Here is a 13,781-nt window from a genome sequence, read left to right on the forward strand (position 1 = left end):
CTCTCTCTCTATATATATATATATATATAAAGGCTTAAACACATGACCTGCAGAAACCTATCCCAAGGGAACAATCAGATAAGTGTGTAAAGATGTATGTACAAACTGGAAAGATCCTAAATCTTGAACAAAAGAAGATTAGTCAAATGAGGTAAACTACATTCATGTTATTATGCAGCCATTAAATTGGTAAAAGTATGATCTTTTTTTTCAAAAAATGTATTTATATGTATACAGATATATTTACACATATACATACCCATACATATATATGTTTGCATCTGCAACATAGCTATGATTTATGCTTTTCCATAGTTGTTTTCATTTGAAAAGATTAATTGAGCTTAGCTTTCTGACAATAAATATGAGACTATTGTTCAGACATACTTATAAAATTTTAAAAAGCAAAGACCTTTTGGAGCTGACAGAGATTGGAACATACAGAAGAAAAGACCAGAGGATTTGAAAGAGAACTTTTATTGATGCCTGCATGAATAATGATGAATGCATTAATTGTTTTTTCCTTGCCAGAAATCAGCCTGGGTTTGGTCTTTAGACTTAAATTTTAGTGAATTTAAAATATGGATATACACATATTCACATACTAATGGGGAGGGTGGATTAGATGAAGTCTAAAGAGTCTTCGATGCTTTAGATTTACTGCTTCACAAGCATATACAGGCCACCCTTGACTGACTTACACCTTAATTGGATATTGGGGGATCATTATAATTCTAAAGCTGATTTTATAATTTCAGATATATCGGGGAGGAGAAATTGATGGAGAAGTGAAGGATAGTAAGAGAGTAGGTGAGAAAAAAAAACTATAAAGAAGTTTTGAAAAAATCTTTTTTTTTTTTTATGGCAGCTGGCCAGTATGGGAATCAGAACCCTTGATCTTGCTGTTAAAAATATTTTTTTTTAGTGCTATAGAAAAGTAGCTGGTGGAAAATAGTTTAAAGTTAGTAAAGTTGAATATAGTAAATCAAATTAGCATTGATATTTTGTGAGTATGTGATCGTGAAAAGATGGACTTAATATGACTATTGGTAATAGAATCGATTATGGTCATTATTAACTATATTAACAGAAAACTAGGCTTTAATAGCTCCTAAAAATATGAGATTATTATAACAGACTGTGGTCCCTTATCAACATATATAAAACTTAAAGGTTTATAAACCAGTTCTCTTTCCAGAACTAAACTAGATTAGATGATCAATTAATAGCTAAAATGTTATTATATCTCTTTTTCATATTTCTTGTCAAAAACTGAAATATTTCTGATTCAACTTGTGCTTCTATTTGCGTAATATAATTTAGCCATAATTGGTTTCATTTCGATTATCTTTACATTTGGGGTACTTATTATTATCTTTTCTCTCATCCACTGGGAATGCCAAGTACCAATTTTCGCTACTTAGCAAGTCAGTGAGGACCTTCCCACTGAGTGCCTTAATTATTGTTAATTGAATATCGTAAATGGTTTTTCAGGATCACCTGTTGGCAATCCGCATAGCATTCTCCTCAGTTGGCAAAAGTTAGAGCACCAAGAATCCTTTCCACCCCTGTCCACACAGTTATCAAATCAAGCGTCAGCAGTAACTGGTTCCAGTACAAACTCATCTCTTCTTTTCAAGTGTCAAGTCTCATCGATGCTTCATATGGCACTTAGAACATGGTGGCTGCTCAATGAATATTAAATGACAGTTGTCATTTTAAATAGAATGATTCCCTGTTCCAGTCAGAGGGAATATCCCATTTTGCTTTCCTGAGGTCTCGCAGTGCATCTAATAGGCATGCCTGGTACTCTAGGGTAGAGCTCATCCATTGTCACGCACCAAGCTTTCTAGGACTTTTTGATGTTCTATCAACAAAAGGAAGAAAAAAGAAGTCAATAAAGAAACTGAGAAGATCTGAGAATATCCGAAATGCTACAGGCAAAGAAACCAGAGGGCAGAAAAGTTGCTGAGCCAGCCTTCCTACATACTTCTTGCCTTACAACACACAATAAAAAAGAAATGAGAAATTTATAATCCGCCTTTTCAACTTTCAAACTATGTCTCCAAGTTTGGAGTGGGCTGAGGGCTAAGGCTTCAATGGAATGCAGTTGTGTTGGAGGTTGGTTTTAGCTACATAAAATCTTGCCTTCTTAATCATTTGTTTTCTGGCTCCATCAGTAAAATATCAACCATCGTATGAAACCAAAACCAGAAGAAGCCTTCAGACATCATCGAGAGTCTCCTTCCCCATCAAGGCAGCCCACAAATCAACACAGAAAGAAGAGAATTTATCTCTTCGGAGGGACAGGCATCCACAGGCTTGGCTATTACCCTGTCATACTATAAATGACATTTTCTCCTGGGACTTTTCCCTTGTATGTAGCCACTTGCTATCAGGTTGTTCAGGTCTCAGATTTAGCAACAAATTCAAGGCCTACTGTCTTAGTCCATTTCTACTGCTATAACAAAATACCTTAGACTGGGTAATTTATAAATAACAGAAATGTATTGCTTACAGTTCTAGAGGATGGGAAGTCCAAGAACCAAGGCACTAGCAGATTTGGTGTCTGGTGAGGGCTGCTCTCTGGTTCATAGATGGTACCTTCTTGCTGTATCCTCACATGGTGGAAGGGGCAAACAAGTTTCCTCAGGTCTCTTTTATAAGGGCACTAATCCCATTTGTGAGGGCTTTGTCCTCATGACCTAATCACCTCTTAAAGCCTTCTCATCTTAGTACTATTGTGTTGAGGATTAAGTTTCAACATGAATTTTGGGGGAAGTGGGGAGACAAACATTAAGACCGTAGCACTCAACTTTATCAGTTTTCCAGTATTGTTATGTACCATGTGGTACTAATATTGCTCTGGACTTTTCATTTTCCTATTCTCTTTTTTCCTGTTTGCCTAAATTGCTCAACTATTTGATCCTTGTATAGTATATATAGATTTGTAAGTCACCTCAAATCTTTTGTGATAGGAGATAGGTCAGAATGAATAAGTGGTTGAATGAATAAAATAATAAAACATGCCTTCAAGGGGCAGTTTAAGAGCACTTTTGCTGGTTCTGAAGAAGAGCTGGTTATCATTACAATGTAATAAAGATAGCAATCAGAGCCTGTCCATGCCCTCATGATGAGACATGCCCTGACCACACTCTTTTACCTCATTTGCTTTGCTGAAATGGACCAGTGGCTGGCACCTGACCTAAGGGCCACCATTGCATTGGCTAAAATGTAACCTGGCTCTACAGGTGACTGGGCCAATCAGGTCCAGGCTCCTGAGAACCCTCATGATGAGACATGCCCTGACCACACTCTTTTACCTCATTTGCTTTGCTGAAATGGACTAGTGGCTGGCACCTGACCTAAGGGCCACCATTGCATTGGCTAAAATGTAACCTGGCTCTACAGGTGAACTGGGCCAATCAGGTCCAGGCCCCTGAGAATTTTTTTTTTTTTTTGGTCTTTTTTCGTGACCGGCAACGGATCGCAACCCTCAGTGTCGCGCCCGTACCGGACTGGGACCGGCAACAGGATCGCAACCCTCGGTATTGTGCCCGCACCTCGCTCAGCTAGTGAGCAGCCGGTCTGTATGTGGGATCCGAACCCTCAGCGGGAGCGCCGCCACACTCCCAAGCAGCGCACTGCTACAGTGCACCACCGGGCTGGCCCGGCTCCTGAGAATTTAAAGTGCGGCGAGAATGTGCTAGTAAGTAGGGGGGAGCTAAAACTGAACGATTTTGGTTAGACAGAGGCCACATGTAAGCTGGTTATGAGAGAGCAGAACCCATGAAGAAGCTGAGAAACTGGTCAGGAGAGAAGAGAATGAGTCAGGGCTGCCCACCAGAGAGAGATGGGAGAACTGCCAGCCCAGAGCTGCCACTGTCCGTGAAAGCTTCCGCATCCGCTCCCAGTTCATACAAATTCTCCTGGTCTGTCTCCCTGTTGTTAAAGGTGACCTGACAGAGTCTTTGCTGGTTGCTGCCAAGAGTCTCAACATGTGTCAGAGCATTTTCTTTTCTTCCTGTTTTCACTTAATTATAAAGTTTTCACCTGATAACTTTGGGCTTTTGTGTTTTTCCAATAAGATTTAAAAATTATTGTCTCGTAGAAAGATACTTACATATAAAGAATTTTGTAGAAATGAAACAGAAAGAGATAATTATTCCCATCTACTTGTCTCCAAGTAAATACTGTATTAAGAATTCCTAACTACTTATGGAAGGAGATGTCCTTAACTTCCTTCAATGGCTTGCTTAATTTTATCACAAATTCTAGAACTCATCTGCCATGAGGCCCCACTGTCTGATATTTGCACATACTGAGTTTCCCCCTTGCTTTGTGTGTAATATCTGGCTTTTTGACTTCTCCCTGAGGCACTCTTGGCTTCGTTCAATGCAATTCCTGGGACTTCCTTCTCTAGGGCTCAGTGCCCTAGAGTAGAGGCCTGTTTGACTGGGAGGAATGGGAGGGGAGTATCAGCCTATATCTATATGTGAGGAAACTGAGCCTCTTTGAACATTGCACACGTCAAAGTGACGTACTATGCTAGAGAGATCCAGAACTTTTGGTCATTCCACTTCCTACAAGGGAAGACTGGTGAGTAGCTCATTGGAAGTGCAGATCTCATGGGGGTTCCGCCACGATGTCATGTGTTAGGCCCCCATGTTAGCCATTGTCCTTCATTCATCAGAGCTGCCTTGATCTTTTAGAAATATGTAGACATTTATTTTATTTATTTATTTATTTTTTCCTTTTTTTTGTCTTTTTCGGTGTCCGGCCACGGATCGCAACCCTCAGTGTCGCCCCCGTACTGGACCAGGACCGGCAACGGGATCGCAACCCTTGGCGTTGCTCCTGCGCCTCGCTCAGCCAGTGAGCGGGAACCAGTCTGTATGTGGGATCCGAACCCTCGGCGGGAGCGCCGCCGCGCTTCCCAAGCGGCGCACTGTAGCAGTGCGCCACCGGGCCGGCCCCAGAAATATGTAGACATTTAAACCCTTAGAAATACACAATGCTCCTACACTTTCTTTACTTTTATGTTCTTTGGGCCCAGAATACCTGCTACAAAAGAGTCCATAACTTAAGTAATTCATGGATTTATCAATGTCTAGTTTCTTTTGTGGTCACCTCAATGACAAAAGTAACTATAGAGCAAATCAAAGCAGTTGTACATAATCCAATCTGGTCATCAGCTGAAAATATCAGATGGACTTTTCTCTTTGAATATGTATGGACACTGAGTTCCAGGAAATATAATTCTGAGTCACAGTCCAATACACGTTGACTATGGTTAATTCCCAGATAACGGTGGCTGGATTTGCCACATTATCTTTCATGGCAGGATCAGTTTATTCTTAACTTTATGAGCAGTTAACACCTACCCTACTGAGAAGCTTACCTTGTTAAGATCTCACTCACTTTCTGTGGAAGAGCCCTAGTATTTAATGGTGCTCATGCATACAAACACCCTGGACATTCATGCCCAGGGGGGTGTCCCACAGTGCTCTCATTCTACTTAGCTGGAGTGTCCTCTTTTTCCTGTGCACGTTTCAGGCCCATCTTAAATGTCCCCTCCTTTCTGAATTCTTCTCTGACTTTTCCAGCCCTCCCTGATCTCCAGTCTTTCTGAATTTTTACAGACTTAGCCATCCATACTAGCTTACCTTGTTATTACAGGCTGCAGTGAATGGCTTCCTGCTGCTTAGCAGGTCTGCCTCTCAGTCAAGTCATGTGCTTTTAAATGGCACTGGCACCACAGCCCTTTCCTATGACTTGTGCTGTACGCATTTTGCATGAGCACATTCATCTTGATACAAAAACTATGTTTTGGTTGCTTCACTTCAATTCTGTTTTCTTCGCATATGGAAAAGCAACACGAGGCACAGTAACCATCACTTCTTTTGTAGGAGAAGCTAGAGAGGGCACACACTTTTCAATTGTTCTGGAAAAGAACCCTTTACTCACCCAGAAATTATACTGCAAGAGGGCAGCCTAATTGATTTCACAAGGTTATTGGTATAAATAAAATAATTAACTTAGAAGTTCTCTGTAAATTGTAAAGGTTCTGCTAGTGATAGTTTGTGTTAATTAAAGTAAAATATTAGATAAGTTTTAATATTAAAGTTAAAACATAATGATCACCTTTAATTGCAAGCTTAAGATATGATATAGGACAAGATTTCAGAAAGCACAAAACTTAGGAAGCAGCCTATTTGTGTAAGTTTAAACTCTTTACGTGCAAGTAAGAAAACTCCTAACTCAAATTGGCTTCCGCAGTGAAGTAAGTTCATTGTCACCTAGTCTAAAAGGGCAAAAAGAGTGCTAGTTTAATATAGCTAGCTTAACCTGGAGTCAAGGCTTAATCCGGAGTCAAGGCTTAATCTAGCAGCTCGGACAATGCCATTCTAGAGCAGGATGGCCTCGTGTCCCTGTTTGCCCAGAACACTCTTGTCTATGCCCACTGTTACAGCATCTTGTCTGGTTTAGCATTTGTCCTGACCTGTTTCATTCTCAAAATTGTCCTGGCTTAGCAGATAAATGATATTTTACTTAACCCAGGTTTGCTCTCTCCACTTGGTTGTTTTGTGTTGGCAGGATTTACCATCAGGTATCATGTGACACGTTTTCCCCACCCTCTTCCTGGAACTCCAGCCTCTTCCGTCATGGTCAGCAAAATATCTTACAAGTGTTGGCTCTCATGGGTCCCATTTAGATCACAAGGTCATTCCATCTGGGAAAAGGATTCCATGATGGACTTAGTCAACCATGCTCACCCCAAGAGTGGGTGTGAGATGATTCCACGCAAATCACACAACTGAGAATGAGGAAGGTTTGAATATCCACAAGGAATAGCAGTTAAATGTCAGCCGTAGAAGAGGTGGATGGATATTAGGGAGGTAACAAGCCGCTCCTCAGCATTGCAGAGCAGTGCAAGTGCTGGAGAAGGAACAAGCTGAGCTGCCTTTTAGCTTTTCCACTAACTGGTGTTGACATGGTGGACAAGCCCTTGCCTGGCGTAGGCCTCAGTTTCCTGCTAGGTAAAGTGTAAAAGGAAGACTAGAGGATTTCCAAGGTTCCATTAACTCTAAATGTTTAATGCATGGCTATGTTCTCTCATTAGTCTTCAGGGCTATCAATTCCAGGTTTATTTTCTTACCTGATTTTCTCACTAGGCCTAAACAGAACTCACCTTGTCTTTGCTTCTGATGCTAGAAACCTTCCAACTCCAGTGGAGATTTGAAATATTCCATTGCTTCTATTAAGTAAGTCATATTCTTTAACTAGCCAACTTTTCCTACAGTTTACAACCTGTGTCAGACTGAAGGAAGATTTGCTTTTAGTTTTCTCTCTGTGAACAAAACAACCCATTGCTTCTATTAAGTAAGTCATATTCTTTAACTAGCCAACTTTTCCTACAGTTTACAACTTGTGTCAGACTGAAGGAAGATTTGCTTTTAGTTTTCTCTCTGTGAACAAAACAACTCATAAAAACAGATTTATATCATGGTTTCCTTACAGTTGCATTTCATCCTAGGTTTCTTAAATCAGGAAATCGACTAACATAAAGGCTGAATGAATAAAACACGGGAGCAATGAATGACTGCCTTTAGCAAACTGAGAGGGAGTCTTATTATTTAAATGTTCCTGGTTATATTAAGTGGAGCAAAAGGCTTGGAATTAAAAGTGAAAGAAATAGGCAGCCAAGACAAAATGCCACCAACCTGTAAATAAAATATGAATCTGGCTTAGATAGGGAGAATTACTTCGAAGTCAAACACTGATATATGGTCTATAATTGTGGGACATTTGTAAAAGGTGGCATGACACCTGTCAATTATCCACAGCAGCCAGGAAATGTAGATTACATGAATAATTCACCAACCTGGTGCCCTTTGTTGCTAAGCTGTCTAAGCCCAGATCCATAAAATAACTGCTGATATGAAAGAAGAAAAAATGTGTTTAAATTCAAGGGCCTTATGTTAACATGCGGAAATGTTTTCAAGGCAGTTTCATCATGATTACGTTCCAGTTAGCACCAGTGGCTAAATAATTAACATGTGAACCTTTATCGGATATAACAAAGGAGGGGGCTTGGGTTCTGGAAACTTTATATGTCCCCCAGGGGGTGGGGCTGCATATGAGAATCTTCAGTATCAGAAACATATCATTACATATTTCATGATTTTCTCACTCCACCCCTCCCCCATTCAGCATGTAATCCTTTAAAAAGGCTAAGTCTGAATTTTTGTTTTTGAATCACGGAATTGTAGAATAATAAATTTGGGAGGTCACTTAGAGATAGCTTAGTTCAGCGGTTTTTAGAAGCCAACAACCTTTCTTTGAAGAAAATTTTACATGAAAATACAAAATACAGGACAGGTAAAAGTGGAGTTGTTTTGATGACTTTAGGTGAGGAGGATTATAGAGGAATGGCAGGAACCTACCTACTCAGCAGCCCCTCCCCTAGACCCCACTCTCTACCCCTTCCCAAACACCTACAGGGATCCAACTGTCCCAGTTCATAGACGAGAAAATTGAGGCTCCTAGAGGTGAAGGGGCTCATTGAAGTCCTAAAGCGAGTCAGTGGCAGAGCTGAGACTGGAAGCCAGACTGCTGACTCCCGTGCAACACACATACACATGTACAACTGTAAGTACAGCTTGTCTACATGGCCACGTGAGCAGCCAGGATTTGGAGAAATACCAGTTCTGCAGCTCCCAGGATCTCACAAGAGAACATGAGGAATGGAAACAACCAGCTCTTTCATTTGTGGCCTAGGCCCAGGCAGCCTGATACCTTCGCCCCCCCACCTCCCCCACACCTGTGTTGGCCACAGGGCTAGGGTCAGAGGTCATGGGCCAGGTGGAAGGTGAGGCCTTGGAATGCCCAGGGGACTGGGCAGGCAGCCATAGGTAACCAGAGCCAGCCATCTAATCCATCTGCTTCCCTGGGCTGCTGTGAGAAAAAGTCTCATTGGAGAGAGGTACAGAGGTGGCTGATTCCAGAAGTGAACCCAGCAACACCGTGGAGAAAGATTTTCTTGCCATCTTGCTCATTCCTTGCAACATCCTTCCTTCATAATGAAGATTTCAATAGAAAGGGGAACAAAAGGAAGTTTCTGTTTCATACGGTTTACATGGAAAAGAATACCCTGGAGATAAATACAGCCTTTCCCATTTTTCAGAAGCAAATGAGAGGTTCTTTCTCATTTTAGTCTTATTTGCAGCCAAGGTTTGGCTTTGTTTTTGAGAGTTTGTCAAGAGTTTTCACTACTGTGTTAAAGATAAATAGAGTGAAAGTGCTGTGGCACAGATTTTCTGTAATGTTTGCTATTTTTCTCCAATTATCCCAACTGGTAGTTCATATTATTTCAGCCTTTTAGGAGGCTAACCTACAAGGAAATGCAGTAGAAAGGGAACCAAGTTTCTGATGCAGGCTAAGGGCAATTGTAGTATTAAGGCTTTCTGAATTTATCTCTTTTTGCAATCAGTCATCACTTTTGGCATGAACACATTATATTTAGTTATATATAGAAATAATAATGAACTGCTGGTTTTACTGTGAAGAGCTGAGGTTGAAAACTTCATGTTTTAAATTTGACTATTCCAGCTAGCATAAAACAGGAGATATTGGGCATCTTGATGGTATGGCTGTTTTGAGACTGATTCTCTCAGTGCATATGTCACAGTATTCCTTTGACTATGAGGCTGAGTTTCTTTCAACAAATGGAGGTAATTATTAAATGAGTCAATGATTGTCTAAACCAATTAATGCCCATTCCAATAATGCCTAAACGTCTTTCAAGAATAGCCTGGAAAAGTCTTTCATAGTAAGATGCTGGTGGAGCTGGAGCAGCTGAGTGAGTTCTGGTAGAGGATGAATCTCCCTGAACTTTGGTTTCTGTATTTGTAATCCGGGTGCCATCATGATGGTAACAAAGCCTGTTTCACAGGAAGGCTGGGAACATATGGCTACCTTGTCTGCCTGGCAAAACTCTTGCCCAGCTAAGTTGCAGTCTGGGTTCCCAGAAAGCTGGGGCCGAGGCAAAGGCTTACCTATGAGCTCTTCATTTTGCACGTGATCCTAGAGAGCTGGGTGAGAGACGGGGGAGTCAAGCAAGGGAGGAAGGAGAGGCCGTACCAGGATGTCTTGTCAAAGGTTGTCAATTGAGCAAATACAAAAACAAAATACCCAGTTAACTATGAATTTCGGATAAATGATAAAGAAGTTTTTTTTTTTCCTTTTTGTCTTTTTTACTGACCGGTAACGGGATCGCAACCCTCAGTGTTGCGCCCGCACCACGCTCAGCCAGTGAGCGGGAACCGGTCTCCACATGGGATCCGAACCCTCAGCGGGAGCGCCACCACGCTCCCAAGCGGCGCACTCTCCAGTGTGCCACCGGGCCGGCCCTAAAGAAGTTTTTATAAATAGTCCCACCCATCTACGCATCTGCTTACTTTAGATCCCTTCCCATCTCTCTGGTCAACTGTGCCATCTGCCCTAGCCTAGAAAAACCGATTACTGTTGGCTTAGACCAATCATGTTTATCCTCTGCATCGGAAAATGTGTCCTGCTTGCACAGAAGCTCAAGGCTGCACAGAGAAGGATGAAGAGCTAAAAAGTTAAAGTTCCCTTAAGAAGCAGGAAAGGAAGAATGGTTCTTGGCCAGGCAACCGGCTGTACCATTTATACTTATTATGCTTTGTTGCTACACTACATTCTTCCTGAGTTAATATTGTTATTTTTCCTGAGGACATAATAGACAAACTGAGGCTTTGTGAAATACTTCCCAGGGGATGTGTTGCATTTTTCTTTAGAATGAAAAGTCTCCAGGGAGCGCTGCCGCGCTTCCCAAGCGGCGCACTATCCAGTGCGCCACCGGGCCGGCCCACCTAAAGAAGTTTTTAATCTAAGTATATACCATGTAATATTTGGGATATACTTATATTAAAAATTCATTTGTTGTTTATCTGAAATTTGAAGTTAACTGAGTTTCCTCGGTTTTATCTGGCACTGGCACTGCCACTGCTAATAGTGATGGGTTGCTTCATAGTGTGGGACTGTCTACGAAGTCCTGTGAAATCTCTCTGGGGATTGATCCATTTGTTCTAGGACATTAACCTCTCAGAGCACTTCTGGGTTGCTCAGGTAGGGGATAAGTGGATTTCCATTCCACTCTGCAGTGCCAGGTGAGGTGCAGTCAAGGTGCTCCTGGATGAGGCTGATCAGAAGCAGACACGGGACAGCAGAGGGTAGGTTAGAAGCACCCACACAGGCAGTGAAGTGCAGTGATTGAGAGCACAGATCTTAGATCCAGAGTGCCTGGGTTCAAATCCCAGCTCTTCCACTAACTAAGGCAAAAATCTCCAGACCTCAGTTTCCTCTGTTTAAAAATGGGGATAACAATAATACTGACATAGTAGAATTGTGATGAGAATTAAAATCGTCTATAAAGATCTTAGAACAGTCCTTGGGACATCCTAAGTGTTTGCTATAATTATCCTGAGAGGAGGAGTTTTTTTTTTTTTTTTGTCTTTTTCGTGACCGGTAAGGGGATCGCAACCCTTGGTGTGGTGTTGCCCGCACCACGCTCAGCCAGCAAGCGCACCGGCCATTCCCATATAGGATCCGAACCCGCAGCGGGAGCGTCGCTGCGCTCCCAGCACCGCACTCTCCCGAGTGCGCCACGGGGCTGGCCTGAGAGGAGGAAATTTTAACCACTATAGCTTGGCAGGCTGGTGTATCTTGAACACCTTGTAACTAACTAACTGTGTTACCAGATTTTGAGATATATATATATATATATATATTCCCCACCCCCCCCTTAACAAGGCTAAACATTATCATCACCTGGTTCATTTGGTTGTTCTTCAGCACTGAGAAGAATTATGTTCTGCCCTGACCATGGTCTTTCATATAACCAGGAACAAAAGGTCTTACATGCCCCATTAAACATGTGGTCTTCCCTTAGAAACAGCTAGATGCTCTGAACGTCCCACTAATGGTGTCCCCTCCATACAGCACCACAGGTCCCATTCAGCTGGATGCTGTCGGCTGACATTGAGGTCATGGTATGTGCCTGCAAACCATGTAGCAAAAATAAATAACACATGTTGATCAGAATATAAACCCATAAATACTGAGATTAACTGCAAGTTTCTTCAATTCTCCAAAACTTGCTTCTTTGGCCTAGTGTTTACTTCTCAATTCCTCAAGTGGTCTGCCAGAATTCTAAACTGGGCCTCAAACACAATTGCTGAAAATGCTGGCTTAAAGAGTCACTCATGTGAAGCTGCTCCTGCTCTCTGTGGAGTTAGGAGCTGGCCCCTCCATGTTCTTGCAGGACCTGGTGACAGACCTGTCATAACCCTGACTGCAGTCCACCAAAATGGCTTGTGTGCAGATCTGCTTCCCTGTGACTGCTGAGCTCCGTAGGCTGGGCTACATATATTTATCTTCCTGTCTCTGACCCCAGCCCGTACAGGGTGGTGAACAGGGCTGGTATATCCAGTAGGCGCAGAAGGCACAGTGCCCAGGCCCACAATATTTTTTGGAGGCCCATTAAAATGTTTTAATTTCTGTTAAAGTCAGAAGAAAAAAATGAACTGTTAGGGTAGAAGAAAATTATTATTAATTTTTTTAGGGGGAGGTGGCTGGCTGGTACAGGGATCAAACCCTGGACCTTGGTGTTATCAGCACCATGCTCCAACCAACTGAGCTAACTGGCCAGCCCAAAGAAAATGGAAATGCAAATTAAAACTACATTCAGATACCACCTCACCCCAGTTAGAATGGCTATAATCAAAAAGAATGAGAATAACAAATGCTGGCAAGGGTGTGGAGAGAAGGGAAAACTCCTGCACTACTGAGGGACTGTAAATTAGTACAACCGCTAAGGAAAACAGTATGGAGGTTTCTTAAACAACTACAGATAGATCCTCCATATGATCCAGCAATCCTACTTCTCAGTATATATCCAGAGGAATGGAAATCATCATGTCAAAGGGCTACCTGCACTCCCATGTTCATTGCAGCCCTGTTTACAATAGCCAAGACATGGAACTAACCTGAATGTTCACTGATGGATGATTGGATAAGGAAACTGTAGTATATATACACCATGGAATTCTACTCTGCCATAAAAAAGAATGAAATACTCCCATTTGCAACAACATGGATGAGCCTGGAGAAACTTATGTTGAGTGAAATAAGCAAAGCACAGAGGGATAAATACTGCATGTACTCACTCATATGTGGGAGGTAAGAGAGAAAGAAGGAAAGAAAGACCGCAGTGGTGCGTTGGACTTGCAGAGGGAAAGAACATACCTTGGGATACAAAGTGGACTCGGGGGGGAGAGGGGAAGGTGGAGGGAGGTTGGGGATAATTGGGTGGGGGACATGGGGTACAAATGCAATTTGTGGCAATGGGCATGTTGCCAGTATGAATCTGGCCTTCACATCTTGGGCATGAGGGGTGACAATGAACTTTGTATATCATGAATATTCACAAACAATAAAAAAAGATAATGTTTTAATTTTTTTTTCACATCAAGGAAAAATGAAATTTTAGGGCCCTCAAAAAACTTTTTTTTTAACTGTTTTAATGTTTGTTTTTATGGAGGAAGGGGCCCGAGAAGGCAAAAGTGCCTAGGGCCTGCAAAAGCCATAATGCAGCCCTGGTGTTGAAAGAATGAGTAAATGAACAACTAAATACATAATGACTTAAAAAATGCTTTGCAGGGCCGGCCCGGTGGCGCACTGCTACAGTGCGCCGCTTG

At 41.9% G+C, this 13,781-nt stretch overlaps 1 long non-coding RNA gene across 1 annotated transcript; it reads right to left on the reverse strand.

The window, feature by feature from the left end:
• Positions 1 to 302: 302 nt before the first annotated feature.
• LOC103593181 lies at positions 303 to 5,772 on the reverse strand. Its single transcript, XR_550720.1, has 2 exons — positions 5,667 to 5,772; positions 303 to 1,867 (listed from the first exon to the last, which is right to left on the reverse strand). It is a non-coding gene; the product is annotated as an uncharacterized LOC103593181 (long non-coding RNA).
• Positions 5,773 to 13,781: the final 8,009 nt, after the last annotated feature.

The sequence above is a fragment of the Galeopterus variegatus genome, unplaced genomic scaffold (assembly GCF_000696425.1).
Source record: "Galeopterus variegatus unplaced genomic scaffold, G_variegatus-3.0.2 Scaffold1296, whole genome shotgun sequence".
Lineage (NCBI taxonomy): Eukaryota > Metazoa > Chordata > Mammalia > Dermoptera > Cynocephalidae > Galeopterus > Galeopterus variegatus.